At 40.9% G+C, this 12911-nt stretch overlaps 2 long non-coding RNA genes across 3 annotated transcripts; one reads left to right on the top strand and one right to left on the bottom strand.

Annotated features, from left to right (window-relative positions):
• The first annotated feature begins 245 nt into the window (after positions 1–245).
• On the top strand, positions 246–3467 carry LOC147753604 (uncharacterized). The gene is made up of 2 exons (XR_015310678.1): positions 246–1247; positions 3031–3467. It is a non-coding gene; the product is annotated as an uncharacterized LOC147753604 (long non-coding RNA).
• Positions 3468–8523: 5056 nt separating this feature from the next.
• Positions 8524–12911, bottom strand: LOC111259621 (uncharacterized). Of its 2 annotated transcripts, XR_002679741.2 has the most exons (5): positions 12441–12911; positions 11618–11722; positions 11208–11370; positions 8961–10993; positions 8524–8687 (listed from the first exon to the last, which is right to left on the bottom strand). It is a non-coding gene; the product is annotated as an uncharacterized LOC111259621 (long non-coding RNA). The 2 variants fall into 2 exon arrangements; XR_002679740.2 differs by having other exon boundaries at positions 11618–12910.

A 12911-nucleotide genomic window follows, 5' to 3' on the forward strand; every position in this document is an offset into this window, starting at 1 on the left:
GCTTATCTACAACCACATACTCATCAGCAATGCCGTGGATCATCGAACTGGGGCAACCTGGAAAGTGTACAAACTCGGGGGTATTCCTCCAAAACAAAGAAACTCAATTGTAATTGATGTCCGCTTAATTTCCGGAAACGATTCACTTTTTTATTTCTTTATTTGCCATGATACGTTTGTAATTTTGTTTTAGAAACGGCTGGATTGTTTTCGTACAAAAAGTAGCGGATAAGCGCACAACTCTTATGACAAAAGGCCAGTTTGGTTTTGTTCAAAACCAGATGAGCCACACTGTACGTGTCTTTCTTATACAAAATGTTGCTTTTTAAAAAAGACAATGAGACTTTTGGCGATCGAGTGGATGTTTCTCGTTTTATAATAAAAATTTTGAGAATTATCGATTGATCCACGCATATCGTGATTTATATAATATGTATAATACCTAAAAAAAGAAGAGCAAAACACAAGTGTGGAAATAACATGATCTCAACTTGTCAAGCTGATCTTTGTGCTGCACACCGTAAATCAAATCCGTTTCATTCGAGCAATCAATACAGTGGTATTAAACGCATGAGCTTATTTACCATTTTTATATAGTGCGCAGATTTTTATGCAACACCTATCAGAGTATAAGTATCCAGACGGGTATAAACGTAGAAAAATATTTTTTGCCTAATTAAAGGTAAATTTAATTTAATTTTAAATAAAATGCTATTTTTAATAGAATAACAGTGTCACGATTGACAATTGAATTCTGATGTTGTTAATATGAACCCTCTATAATAAAAATTTTTAAGCTTTTTTGGCTCTTGGTGCTGTGAAATTATAAGCTGTTGCTAGTACACGTCGCGGCCTCTAGCAAACTAAAATGGAAACTTTATAGGTTAACCCAATCTGCTACGGCATCTTTCCAAATACATAGCGTCCCCTGGTGTGTGCTTCATAAAGCATTAAGAATTAACGAATAATTTGTGCAGCAGACGACAAAATGGTGAAGGGATGATATGCGAAAAGCTGCAATCCAATGCGGGCAAGGGAAAGTGGAGAGGGACGGTGCCTCTAGTCTCTAAAGTGTCCGTCTAGTGGCGCCACCTGTACTGGTGACTTATGGCGAGAAAGCTCTATAAGAGAACAACAGACTTTCGCCAGGCGACTTGAGATATCATAAATTATTGGAGCAGTAGTGCTCATTACTTCTTCTTTGCATGTTTAATTTAACTCTAGTGAACGGAAGCGACATGTTCACCGTACGTATTTCAGTACAGAAATTTTGTTATGGGATGGCAAGACCATCGTTTTTCAGTAAACGGTACCTGAAAATATTTAAATAATTCTGTGTAATATTTTTAAATCACTTACACGTACCGCAGAAAGTTGTTATTCTAGATTTCGTCATATTTGCTAACCATTTACCATTTCAACCTCCATTTGACTGCTTATCTCTTTCCCAAACCTCATCAGCTTCATTTTTTGTTCATAGCCTCAAGCTAGACCAGCGAACTAGGAAAAAGCATTCAATAAAGATAAATACGTTTAACGAACCTATTACCACTTCCTTATTAAGGTATTATTTATCTGCGACTAGTGTTCTATTCCTCTGCAAGCGCTTAATTAATATTAATAACACTTACGTCACCAAAACAAGATTACCCCGATTGTACTACGTAAAACTCTAACTCACTCTAGATCATTCCGAACAAGCGTATTAGATAGAAGCGTGTGGAGGTGCAGTTTTTCTTTATTCCAGCTTAAACTTATCAACCTTTTCATGTATTGAAAATCTGCTCCACTGTTCCGTTATAGGAAAGTCTGTATCTGTATAGCCCATTAGAGATACAGAACGTGTCTTCTTATAAAATCATTTTTTGCTTAACCGCCGTTTCGATCAAGTGTGCATTTAAACCTATTATTTTGAAGTTTAGTAAGTCATGGGATGTCTACTGTTACGGTGGCTTTATAGATTTGAGCATTACTGCTATTTTCAATGATTTTCCCAGGCTAAACATAAACATGAATAATCCCACGGCAGCGTATGCTTTTGATTACAGTATGAGGAGAAGCATAGCTGTTGGAGAAACTGATTTATAAGCATAGCCCGAAAACCAAGATCGACTGGGTTTTAGCCGAAGTACTGTGTTTTATACTAGACAACCAACTGTTTCTACTGAAATCTCTATAAAATTGTGCCGTTAGTCACTTGATTCATTGGCACTTTTATCAATAGAAATTACAGAATAAGTTTAAAATAGGTGCGGCTTTTTCTTGACTAAACCATACGTATTGATATTAGAACGGCTGTTAGTGACGTATAAATTAAAAGTGGAAGTGTCAATGAAGGACATAAACAAATAGCCGCACCTTCATGTAATTTAGTTTTACGCTATACAGCGTAACTAACATGTTTCTACAATGATAACTATAGTCCCAGATGTATAAAAATTTATCTTTATAGTGCTTGTGTACATATATATGATTGTGGAGGCATAAGCACGATTCAATTGTCGCATGCAGCCCCGAGTGGCTAAAGAGCCATACGAAAAAGCGTACGCGAGTAAAGTATTTAAAGAGCACCGGGATAGGCTAGCCTGGGATGTTGGCGTTCCGTTTGGCGATATAGAGTGAACGACAACAGATGGCAATGAAAGTTCGTATGGTGTCATCAAACTAAAAATCTTTTTCGTCCTTTTCTTCTTCTTTTTCCTTTTCTATTTGCCTGGTGGAGCTCTGACCAGAACAACAACAGCAAACAGATAACTGAACGCCCTAGTAGTACTTGTAGGAGCAGCTATGACGACGCAGTAGCTGCTTCGTAGTTTAAGCAGTTGGCAGTAATACCATCGTTCTTTTCTGCGGCAGTCTGAGAGTGCTAATGGCTGTAAGAGCAGCAGCATATCGGCGAGCGCAATAAGTTGTGGAAGCAGAAAATCATTTTAGGTATTTTTATGCTGTACTAGCTAAGGTGATAGTAGTTAACTAAACAAATCTCCAACGTAGTGATAGTAACCTAGCTTTTACACATTTCGCTTCCAGTCCTTAGCTTGCTACCCTCTCACCGTCCCGTGGTTGTCTGCCCAGTGGGCTCAGTTATTTCTCGTCTGCCATTTCTGAGATCTTCTACCCTTATGCCCATCTACACCTATACTTAGCTAAATCTATTCACGGCACTGTATCAGTCTGTAAACCGTGGCAGGAGGCAAAAGCGCAAATTAGTTTCAGAACGGAGTTCGGACGGTAAGAGAACGGTTATCTAGCGAAGTGCAGCTATTTGAGTCTATTATGTGACGCATGACCTTCCACTGAATTTTACCTGTGGATATATCAGTGATAACGGTTTACGTTTGGAACACACCGTCGGTGGTCTAATACTTGTGTAAGATCCAATCAGATGTGACTATGAGCCGCCTAAGAAACAGCGATCGTATTGACGGCATACGAATGTGGAATAAATGCTATTTACTTATCTTGTATTGCGTAATTTGCTTTCCTTTTATTATGCGTTTCAATATGTCGGCTTATGTAGGGTCATCTTTTGTCTTCAACAGAGGACCATCGATCTTCTAATGCTGATCTTACCTCGTCCTGGAAATAACACAAATTAAATTTTTGGTTATCAGCTGTCAGTATATGTATATATATATTAAAATGCAATTCACTGCATCTGCTAGCACTGCGGTCACCAGCATATTTAGAAATCTCGACCCTGCATATTAACATAACCTCAATAGCTCACCGATGCTTAATAATTATTTCGAAATTATTCGCCTGTGATTTGTAACGTAACTGGTTCTCTCGGCGTCTCGCCTAAATTGATTAATTAACGATTACCGATCGTAGATTGAACATGCTATGGATGTCAAAACTGCTAAAAATCCGTGCCGTTGTACGCATTTGTACGGAATTTTATTTTCGAATTGATTTTAGTAACTAGGAGGTAATGCATGCAACATTTAATCCTATTCCATATGTTCATACAGACACAGTCTTACTAGCAGCTAACCAGAGGCTGCATGAAGTGCGCTGTACTTGAAAATATGTAGCCATTTACTGGCTCAGTGACCATCCGTGAAAGTTTACATGTTCGAAGGTGTGTCGGTTCTCGCAGGATTCGTATTGCATTCGTTTCTTTATACACTTTCTCATTGTCGTTAGCAAAGAGGATAAAGCGTATACACATATATATTACGTCGTCAGACTTTTTTTTTTATAATCAAATGACCTCCGGGAAACAATTTCGTACCGTAACGGCGACGTTTTTCAGCGATTCTGTCTGTCTGGAATTTCCATAGCTGTCCGACATTCCAATAACTATTCGTAGCAGCATCCCAGCTTCGGCTGCGACTCGTGGTTTATAGTGTGAAAGACGTGGTTGGAACGAAAGTTGTCGGTTTTGCAATGGAAACTGAGGGAAAGCCATAGTAAGGTAGCAACTAGGGAAAACGGGGCCTCGTAACTCGTTCCGCGGGAGGGAAGGCAGTCTAAGTAATGTAGCATAATTATCGCGACTAATGCAGATGCCAGCTGACCGGGACTCTGTGACGTGTGTCGTTTGCGTGCATAATATTTGACTGCCGACCAGCACTGCTACAACCACGGTTACACCATTTTTGTTTGAGGCCTATTCGCTGCCTGATGTATGTAGGTGGGTAGTGTACGTATTCCCCGGCTGGGTCAATCGCCACGCCCGTATGCGTGAGCTCGTGGCCACACAACTGTGATCTGTTATGGAATAGTATGGGCTGCTTTCATTTAACTACACACACGCGCATATAGAGCCACTCGTCTCTCTGTCGTCATATGGTCGTATGCTGACCATTAATTTCGGTGTTTTAGCTGCTCGACCAGCATTAGCTACTAGTTGATGTCTTGCCTATTACTCCACAAATGCGAAAGCGCGACCCAACCATGGCTGCAGAAGGATACTCGCTCAGTATCTCATGGTCTGTTTCTTCTTATCCCGTTGTTGTACTAGCGTTTCGAGTTAAGCATACAACAATGCACTATCTTATCCATTAGCTTAGGGCTGTGAGCACATTGCTCGTATCAGTAAGCCCTTACCAACCTGCTCATGTACTTGGATAGTACGCCAAAACTCAATTAGAAAACAAGATTGACTCGGGAAAGGGACAAAATTGACGGAAACGCAGTATGGCTGACCTGAGCCCTGGTACATTGGATGCTTACTCAGTTCTTTCTCACAACGAAGGCAGTAGGTCACTACTCTAAATAAATTAATAAAAATCTATGTGACGATCCTTTTGTGGAATTAGAAGATTAGCTTCGTGATGAGTAAACCGAAGAGTCTACAATGTAGTCTGCAATGAACAATTCTTAACAAACCAAATTTTTTCATCATACAGTTAGTTTAGATATTACATTTATCAGACTTTATTTCGGATATCTTGATAACGAAAAAAAAAAAAACGGTAATAGATTCTACCTATGATGTGAAGGATCCTACATACCTATTTAAGACCGAGTAATTGTCCCTTTAAGTCTACTGATTTTTATTATTCCGTATATTCTACCTTAAACTTAATATAGTCGTGTAGAGGGATGCGCCGTATAACGCAAACATGCACACATTTCGTGTAAGGCAAATAAGTTTTAAAATAAGCGCCAAACTTAACTCGACGTGGTTGTCTGATTTTAATTTCTCAGTTTTGGCTGCCAGTTAACATTGGCCATTTCAGAAAACTGCTAGGCTAGACTGTAATCAATTGATGCTAATTACCATTACACGATCTGCTGCAAATTAGAGTAAAGCAATTATAGTGCCAGTTTACTATGCTCATGATAGTGGTGTGCATTATAGAATTTACAGCATGCAATATATATATGCCATGTTCTGTATAATATATGATACTTGTAATAGACAAAACATGTGTCTGGATTCGATTCATATCCCTCTTGACCAGGTCCCTGTTCTGTTTACGTTATGTCCCAGGGGGGCTATTATGAATACAGAGCGCGCTCTCTACCGGTGTGCTGTGCTAGACGCCGTTGGGTTCCTATGCTAAATGAGCTTAAACAAAACGCCTACCGCCGCTACGCTATCAGCAGCAAGTAGTACTATGACAGCCGACTTACTATTGTGCTATAGCTTTAGCCGTTATTGCCAGCTGAGCAGGCCACTCCAAGAAAAAGAGTTGACTTTTCTGCCGTGAAAACACCTCTTAGCTAGATGCGCCTCGGAACAGAAAAGGCAATGGCGTCTCTGCTAAGCTCGATATCACACACAACTTAGATGTCACCACCCCACGACTGACAAGATGAAGAAACACTGAGAGACTGGCGTCCATCAAGCACCTGACACCTATTCGACGACCTCAAACATGATTCAGTAATGATTCCAGTCGCCGCTGTCGTGTCAGTATAAAATGAATTCAGTTTGCATTGAGAACTCTGACGAAGTTGTCTTGGAGAGGCATTATGATATGATATGTAAAAGACTGATTACTCGACGTAGCGTGAGGCAGCTCGTGATTCTCGTAAAAATTCCCTTTCGTCACTACAAGTTCGGTGCATGCAGACAGTCTCTCAAACAATAATACATCAGCGATAAAGTAATTAAAATAAGCTTATATCTTACGTTAAGTTCCAATTAACAATTAAATAGTGTTCTTTTTAAGGCTCTTTCAACCTGTCCAACAGAAACCTCTAAAAACCTATATTTTGAAAGTTCCACATATGTAACGCACTTCATGAACTTAAGCAAACAGATGATTATGTTAATGCGGACCATGACCAGAGCCAATACTCGGTTTCTCTCTGCCAGGTCTTCTTTTCTCTCGGGTTTTACCACACACCCTCAGTTTTCATCAGAAATACAGAAATTAAAAACTTCTGTATTTCTGATGTACTGATTTATCTGTATATAATCTTCCGTTGGACAAGTTGCTTCCGTTACGTTGAATGCTTGTAAGCATTCGTCGCGATGACAACGAATGGATCTATCCTATATGTATTTATTTTCTCGGATATTGGCATCTGTCTCGAACTCGATATCTTTTTCGCCTGCTGATATTTTGCAGCTCATCAAATTAAGTAGCGGTTACATTGTAGCAACACGCGCAGTCCAGCGAACTGGCGATGGCCTTTCTAGTCATCACTACCTGTATGCGTTGTCCAATAAAACGTAAGCTTTCGTTCAGTTGCTGTTTTCGTTGTTGGAGTTGACTAACCAGCTGAATGAGGCTGGTGTAGGGTCAGTGACAGCGACCGCAGGAATATAATGAGCCTAGCAACCCAACAGCGCACGGCCTTATCTCTTCGGCCGTCAAAACTCGTCACCTTTTGTCCCTTCTTCCTAGCTGTAGTAGTGTGAGGGAAACATGCAACTGCCGGATAGCCGGTTGTGATAAGTTGCATTCTGTAGCCAAAAAACAATAGACAAATATAATGATCAGCTTGATCCAGATCAATACAATCATCAGACCGAACGGCCACCTGATCGGTCGTTGTCTTCGAATCTGAACCTTCTAACTGGTATCACTGTTTTCTTTGTCTCTTCTCCTTCGTGCGTTCTATTTAAAACTCTACATACAGTTTCCAGTTTTAATGTGTGCTACTCACCTTCCTTCATTCCATATTTCCTTATTCTGATATTGTAAAGGTTGTTCTGCCATCTCCGATGGTCTTGTTTTACCGCTTTCTCAAGCTACTTTCTAGGTTTTTTTGTTTACTTCCAACCCATGCTCTCCTTCGCTCCTCCCATGCTTTCGTGCCTTGTATGTGGCCTTCTTTCGTATCTGCGTCAATTCTTACACGCTTATATCTTTTTATGTTTGCTTGTCTAGTGCTCTTGCCGAAGGACAGAAAGTGTTTTTACCGAAAACATAAAAACCTTCGTTTTCCTTCTCGTCGCCAAGGTCGTTCGGTATTGGTCTTAGTACAAGCCGTTTGCCTAGTTTTTTAACCATGATATAGTGGAATTCAGTTCCGGACTTCACCTGAGGAAATCTTCTAGTTCATATAACTCTATTATGGTTTTATGTGTGTGCCCCTTCTGTCCTATTGGTATAGGATGTCAAGGCAGGATCAAATGTAATCAATACGGGTTCTAGTTTGTAACAGTCTACAATCTAATACACCATTACGTACCATTTACATTAATATGCGGCCTTAGAATAGAATTGTTTCACAATAACTATGTTAGTGACCAAGGCTTCTGTCTATTCTTCGATTGTATAGGTTCTTCACTAATAATAAACACAATGTGATCACAGCAAACTGTTTTCTTACCCTGCCATATATATATATACGAAGGATATGATATATATGAATCGGGATATGCTAGCCTCTTCAGTTCTATACCTAGTTGGAGACGTGTTTAACATTACAGTGCCCAATATTATATAAGCGTGCTTCACACTGCTTGCCACAGAAGGTTGTCCTTGTTAAATTGACTAATTTTTTAGCCTAATAATCAGATGTCGAAAGAAATGTAGCTTCTAAATAAGACGACCCAATGCAAGCGCTTGCTGCGTCATAACTACAATTCATTAAACGTGAGCTTTACCTTATAAGAAGACGTTGCAGTTGTCGTGGCAGTATCGCTATTCATCAGCGTTGGTGTATTGTTGTAGTAGTCAAGGGCTTCACAGACCTTTTCGCTTAATAGCCTATGCACGACGACATTTGAAGGAGTGAAATTCCAACGACAAGGAACGGAAGCCTGTGCAGAACAACTTCAAGCAAAAGAAACGCTTACGCCACATGAAAGCTGAATGGGTTATGACTGGCCTTCGTCGTCTAAAACGACGGACGCCGTGTTTGGAATTGCAAATGTCACGCCAACTCATCCTGCACCTAGCCGGCCTACTGAAACGCGCTGACCTGCCAGAGACCCATAGGATCGGATCGACGTGGTACTCGGGCATGTGCCCTGCTTGTCTATGATCTATCCTGTCTAGGAGGCTACCGGCGCAAAACTGTCAAAGAATAAACTTAAGCAAGCTCACCCGTTATCGTTAGCTGTACAGGGACGGAAACTATCCTGCGACCGTAGCTCCCCTAAGCGGTTCCCTCGATGGCGGATAACGTAAAGTCACCTAAACGACTGCCCACAGAGCGCTTCCATAACCCTAGTCCTGAAAATTATGTCCGCGAAAACCTTTTCTGTAACGTCGTTCGTGTTGTTGCTGTCGTTGTTGTTGCCCTGCTCTTCATTTTTCTGCCTGTCATGTCTAATAAACACACAAAGAAAGTATGCACGTACAATTACATTCGGTGTAAACACACAGAATTTTTTTTCTTACTGAACGGTGCGCATGCCACACAATAGTGCGAGGTTAGCGTTATTGGCTTGGCGTACACAGCATCTAATTCGCTTACATAATGGCCTCCGAACAGTGGGAAATACTCTCTTTAGAAATGCGACTAGCAGTCTGTATAAGTGAATCAAGCGAATAAATAAAAGGCAAACAGAACGATGAGCACACTATGTTTAGGGAAAGCAGACGATATAGGCGCCCACATAAGCGGCACGTCATAGCCCGAACGAAGTAGGAATCGGAGCGTTCTGAAAGGTGTCGTGACGTGACGTCAAGCTATGTTTTTTAAGGCTGTTCATGACGACGATGACAACACGTATGAATTGAATCAAGACTCAACCTCAACCTCAAGTTGCAGATGATTGGAGAGCTTCTAGGAAAGACTGGTTAATGGAAAGTTATGTAGACATCGTTACTATTGTTGGAACATAAATGCTAAGTTTTTACAGATGTCAAGTTACAGATAGTAAAGCCGTTAGTTGCAAAAAAATTTTTGTACTTTCAGTATCTGTAAAAGCTTCGCTATATATGCTGCACAGCTAACATGAGACAACTCAAATAATATTATAGGTCAATACGACTAGAACAATATTAACAACAACAATATTGGCTGTCAAAGTTTTATATTTGCACTTGCGTATATACACATGTAAAGAAATTGCACGTAGAGGTGCGGGCACGACCTCTGGATGTCTATATAAACCAAATCACGTGGCTCTTTCATTCTTTCTAGGACGTTTCCGATGGTGAATTAGAGAACCTCTAATTCAGAGGTAGGTAAACCCTAAGCGCCGCTGACTAGTCGGCATACCGGTGATCAAAAGATAAAGCATAACCGTTAAATCAATAGTTAATGGAGGGGATCAATCGCTTCTAGACCTCATGCCTTTTTCCATCCAGCGAACATACGTCCTTTTACTCCTGCTTATTCCATCTGTAGCTCGTCCTACGCTCCGTCAAGGCCTTTCGTATCAACGTCCTCTCTTACCCGTGTACATACTTCTCTCTGTACACATTTCAAATCCGCCAACAAGGAATCCACATCTTTCCACCGACGATTCTTACTTTTGTGCTTATATGTGACCCTTGCTTTTCTTTTAACTTTTTCATGTAACAAAATGTCAATGCAATTGAAACGTGCATAGCTTTTATTGACTGAACGTTTTAACAGACCTCTACTGCACCATTTAATCCGTTCTCTGTTTTTGCTCTCGTTCTTGTGTATACCCTTTTATAATAAAGTACATCAGAAGATACTTTTCAGCAGCAGAGCATCTCTTCACGTCTCCCTAACTGACATAGGCAAACACGTATAGTATACGAATTACAGCAGTTTTCTCCCACATTTGCTGAAGTCTGTGTATTGTTTGATGTGTAATCGAAACGTGTCTGAGACAGCACACTGTCTAGAACATACATGAACTAGTACAAACGCTATAGCTTTTGCCGCTTTGGTGGCAACATCTTCTCATACTGCACTCAGCAACTGTTGATACATATTCACTGGACAGATTGTACTTCTGTATTTCTATAGCTCTTTTTTTTTTGGTGTCCTTGTTGGTTCGTCCTTTTTGCACTGTTTCGCCAGGCGCACCCGTTAAACTTATTAAACGAAACCATGGTTTTCTGCTTCTGGCACAGCCGTTTCTGTACCAACTACTGCAGACGCCGCCGGCAAGTAATACTATGCTTTTACTGATGTGACTTCTGTTGCAGTTGCCCTAAAAGGAAATGAGATAGAAAACGAAAGGAAGGTACAGACGCAGTTTAGAACTGGCCTTGCTGACGGATTTCCGAAACGGATGATTTGATTCCCATTTTATATGGGATAGCTTAGATCCTGTATAGAATAGCTTCCACCGTTTATGCATCAATTGTCGCCAGTTTAAAGCTGGATGGCGTTACTGACCCAACTGATATTAAATAATAACTTACTAACTTATTGTCTCCGGTGTTTAGTTTTATCATTACGCTGATCGGCATTACCACAAGGCCCCTGCCGTCTATTTGGCCTCCCCTTTCGTCTGGACCGCTTAACCTACCCAATCGCAAACATGCCAGGGTCTTTTTACACCTGTGGCAGATGACGCCTTTGCTTCTAGAAAATACAAAAAGTAAAAAATTGAGACACTAGGTTTCTTTACGTTAATATTTGCATAAATAATTTTGTTGTCTACATATAGTTTTGACTCGTCATTCACGAGTGAAGTATGTTAAAGGTGATATTTTTATGCAAATTTGTTGAGGTCTTATATGGCGCCAAGTCGGCACACTTTCTTGATTTTCTTTTAATTTCAAATATAAACCAATAACAGCTAAGACAGCTGTGAGTATCCGCCACTTACCTATCCTTAATATATGCTCATGTATCTTCTTTGTTTAACACCGACGGTTTTCCCCTAAAATATTCGCTGGCATGTATGTCATGCAGCCTGCAACTGTTTGTGCCTCTAACGTACGTCAAGTTAGTACATTGTTACGCGAAAATTATCCCGAACAGAAAGTCACACAAACGTTTCTAGTTAGGGAAAGTTGAGGAACTTAAGCTGTTAAATGTCATTACAAGAAAATGTTCGCTTGTTGCCCATATATACACTGTTTTACGAACTCTCTTTTCGTTTGTAGGTTTATTTCTTTCTCTCCTTATATAAGATCTGTAATCTAGTCTTCATAGTGGTCTCAGTAGCTAGTCATTGTACGAACGCGTGTACGCGTTATGAAGCTTGTGGGTTTGACTCTTCCTCCTTTTCCTAGGGCCAACTGGCACGTACAGCTTTCGGCCAGCCATTAAATATGCAAATTATGGTCATCACTAGCAGCAGCTGACGCAGCGGCGGCGCCTGCAGAACCCAGCAGGGTCTGGGCGGTGGGTGTTGAAGGGGCTTACGAAGGGTCTAAAGGGGCAGACGTTTCTCGGCGTAGGATCCGGAGGGAGACTTCGTGAGAAAGGGCCCTTATGGAACAGCTGGCTTCTCGCGGAACCCTGTAGACCTGAACTGGCCTGCTTGCGAAGTTCCAGCCCAAAGTAACAACCTAGGGCCGCTTTGCTACACCCACCCAACCGCGCTCGCACTTATCTCTTCCTGCATTATTCATCAAGTCGTATCTTTCCGCAGTCGGCTAACAGGAATAGAGTAAAGAATTAGTATAAAGACGACCCATGCTTACACTAGTAGCTTGCTTATGAGCCTCCCGCCTCCCCCTGCTGTCGAAGAGCTCGCAACTTCCGTGGGCCATCCAGAATTGCTAGTCACCAACTGCGTTCTCTCCCGCTATTGACCGTTGGTGAAGTTCGTCCAACTTCCAATCCGTTGCTACAAATCCGCGCCAAATTGAGCGAAACTGAGGATGAGTAGCAGCGTAATCTTTTTTGCATGATTTTGTAGCGATCAGATCCAACTGGTAAATTGCAATGGAGCGCTGAAAAGATAGACACGGTAAGTGGCAAATTATCGCTTGTCATTCGAAAGGTTAAACCCGAAAGGCGATCATTTCGTAACTGTAGGATTTACAGCATATGTTGTAAATGGAAAGCTCCCACAGTTAATACAGCTTACGCACACGCTTAACACGGAGTTATGTTTTAATCTGTTAAATAGAACATTTTTTGCGGTTCTAATGTCGCGGCAGGGTCTATTT

This window comes from Varroa jacobsoni, unplaced genomic scaffold, assembly GCF_002532875.2.
Source record: "Varroa jacobsoni isolate VJ856 unplaced genomic scaffold, vjacob_1.0 scaffold_352, whole genome shotgun sequence".
Classification (NCBI taxonomy): Eukaryota; Metazoa; Arthropoda; class Arachnida; order Mesostigmata; family Varroidae; genus Varroa; species Varroa jacobsoni.